Here is a 3,201-nt window from a genome sequence, read left to right as displayed (position 1 = left end):
TTTTTCCCCCAGACTGAGTGAATGCTACAAACCAGCCAACTGACACATCTCAGTTCTTCTCTACCCTCAAAGGAAAATCTAAATTAAAGATGCAGTATCCTGTCTCCACCCTGGCCAGGAAAGCAGATGCCAGACAGAACCTACAAACAGGGTAAGCAATAGCTAAAAATACAGCTCCAGATTTGTGTTCAGGCTCAAGCAATTCAGGTTTCATGAGCCAAGGGTGAGATCCTGCACAGAACACTCTTGTTGGATATTTCTTCCATCAGTTTCCCCAAGCTTTCTGGAATATCTACATTTACAGTGATCATAACACCTCACAAATTCCAACCTTATCACCAAAGTACCTCACTCTGAGCCTGCTGCTTAGCTTCACCTGGTGTTCCCTGGCTTTATATTGCAAGGGAGAGGGATTAATCCCCCTCTGCACATTGTTTGGGATTTTACACCGGGGTATATCCGTCCCACCTCCACCATCCCACCAGGCACTGCTCCGTTCCCTCACTCAGAGCTGAAGGGTGGGGAAATTCCTGTTTCTCTGCACACATTTTCACTATATATATATATATATATATTATATTTGGAATAAACATAAAATAGTTGTCAATAATGTACACAAATTATGAAGAGAAGGAAAGTAATGAGCAGCCATCAGCTCCCCAAGTCCTGTGGGAAATGACAAGGGACTCAGAGTAAATCACAGGCCCACCACGAGGGCACAGCAGGGATGGAGTAAGGAGGGGGCTGGTTTTACATCCATGAGTGACACTGCAGGGATGGACACTCAGGCTTTGTGTGCACTTTTGGAGTCCGACCTTAGGAAAGCCCAGCAGAGACCACAGAAATCCTTCAGCCTCCACGTAATGACTCAGTGAAAACCCCAAGGCTCAGCTTTGTCCAACCTCTTCCTAAGGACTCATAAACCAGAATTTCTTTGGTAATTCATCTCTTTCCAAAAGCTACTGAAGGAAATATGACCAACTGTATTTCTCATAGAAACTCCCAAGGTTAGCTGAGCCAAGTGCAGTCAGAAAACGTAATTAAATCCTGAAATAAGTCACTGCAGCAGTGTGCACACACCAACAGATGGCAAATCTACCACAAGCAATTGATCCTTTTTTTAAAAAAACTGAATCTCACATGCTTTTGTCTTTTCCCAGAACTTGCTTCATTATATTTCTTCAAACCTGATTTATCCTTGAAGCTAAAACCAAGCCTGAAAAATCCAACTGGAATTCAGAGCGAATTTTGCCTCAGAGCACAGAATAAACCACCATGATGTTCCAATATGCTAATGTATCAACAATGATGAATACTTAAGGGATTGATTGCATCCAAAATCATCGTGATCTCCATCTTCAGGGAAGTTTTTGTGACAGCAGAAGGTGTTACTTCTGCAATGAGAGAGAGCCAAAGATGTTGCCAGTTCCTAACTTTAGCTAGGAGCCCACATACCATGCCTCAAACCAGTATCCTAATCATCTCAGGTGAAAATTCTTCCCATTTTGGAAGATTATAATTAACTTCCTACTGAGCCATGCTTAGAAATATGCCTCAACCTGGAAGATTAAATAGGAACTTAGTATCTGTCAGAAATAATTCAGCAGTAGCTGTTTGTGTCTTGCAGTATAAAGATACCAGTTTAAAATTATATATTTAGAAGTTGTTTTCTCCTTATTGTGTAACAAAAGGACTTGACTGGATGAGTAATAGCTGCATTACTGGAGCAGAGAGGAGGTCGTGAATGCCACTTCAGGAATGTTAGTTTGGGTCTTCAGATAATTGCTGCAGCAGCAGTGAGTGCTGAAAGGGTCCCCACTCCTGGAGGGACAGAGATCCACATCCTTCCAGCCTACTGCTGCTCTGGGACTCCTGGGGGTCACCACAACTTCACTGCTAATTCCTCTCCACTAAAATCAAGGTTATTTTCAAGCTGTCTTGACTTTGCTCCTGTTCCAATTGGGGCACAACTTGACTCATCAGTTCTTTATTTGGAACACACATCACATTTCTGCACTTCATCAGTTCTGCTCCCAGTGAGGTCACTCGTTTGTGGCCATTCTATACTTCCCGCAAGTGCCCAGCTCTCAGTTTCACCTTTTCCCACTGCCCTGAGCTTGGAGCCACCCTTCAGCCAAGGATGCTCTTTGTAGACCTGTGACTTTGGGTTCAGCAGGACACAAGCTGAGCACATTCTGGAATTCGTTTCAGAATCAGTATCTGAAGCCCAGCTGCTTTTCCCATTAACTCTGGTGACAATATTCATAATAATTTCAATGGGAGCATGATAATTCTGTAAGTAATTGCTATCAGGAATTTAATTTAAACCTCATTTGACTGACATTTCTTGTTTGCAAGATATCTATTTTAGGAACAATGTCTTGCTAGTATACCTCTCTTCATCTTAGTCATGACTGATAACAGAATAATCATCTCAACCACTTTCCTTTTCTTTTCCTGCATAATGGCTTTACTGCATTTTTACATTGCAAACACACAAGAATAGAAACAATTAGACAAATAACAGTATTCTATTGAGATGAGAAGGTAAGTGACTAGAACTTACTTGAAACTCTTTACTAGGCTGAGAAGCCTCTCGAGTCACACACGGGGTTGTTGAAAAGACTAAGGAACAGTGCAAGTTGCCTCTAACTCATGTTTCTCTCAGCTGGGCTTACATAGGTGTATTAAATACAGGATACATGCCAGAACTCCAACCTGCTCCTGATTTCTCTGCCAGAAGGACATTGAGGGGCTGGAGCGAGTCCAGGGAAGAGAACAGAGCTGGGGAAGGGTCTGGAGCCCCAGGAGCAGCTGAGGGAGCTGGGAAAGGGGCTCAGGCTGGAGCAAAGGGGGCTCAGGGGGGACCTTGTGGCTCTGCACAACTCCCTGACAGGCGGGGGCAGCCGGGGGGATCGGGCTCTGCTCCCAGGGAGCAGGGACAGGATGAGAGGGAACGGCCTCAGGCTGGGCCAGGGGAGGCTCAGGTTGGACATCAGCAGGAATTTCTTCATGGAAAGGCCTTGGCAGGGGCTGCCCAGGGAGGTTTGGAGTCCCCATCCCTGGAGGTGTCCAAGGCATGCCTGGACGTGGCACTCAGAGCTCTGGGCTGGGTGACAAGGTGGGGATAGGTCCCAGGTTGGACTCGATGATCCCAGAGGTCTTTCCCAGCCTCAGGGATTCTGGAATCCTGTGCTGCTC

General features: G+C 45.2%; 1 long non-coding RNA gene across 1 annotated transcript; it reads left to right on the top strand.

Moving 5' to 3' along the window:
- LOC125333271 lies at positions 1 to 1,336 on the top strand. Its single transcript, XR_007206822.1, has 2 exons — positions 1 to 151; positions 1,161 to 1,336. It is a non-coding gene; the product is annotated as an uncharacterized LOC125333271 (long non-coding RNA).
- Positions 1,337 to 3,201: the final 1,865 nt, after the last annotated feature.

Source organism: Corvus hawaiiensis, chromosome 14, assembly GCF_020740725.1.
Source record: "Corvus hawaiiensis isolate bCorHaw1 chromosome 14, bCorHaw1.pri.cur, whole genome shotgun sequence".
NCBI classification, from domain to species: domain Eukaryota; kingdom Metazoa; phylum Chordata; class Aves; order Passeriformes; family Corvidae; genus Corvus; species Corvus hawaiiensis.
Note: the sequence above shows the minus strand (reverse complement) of the source record. Positions and strands in the feature narration are given on the sequence as shown.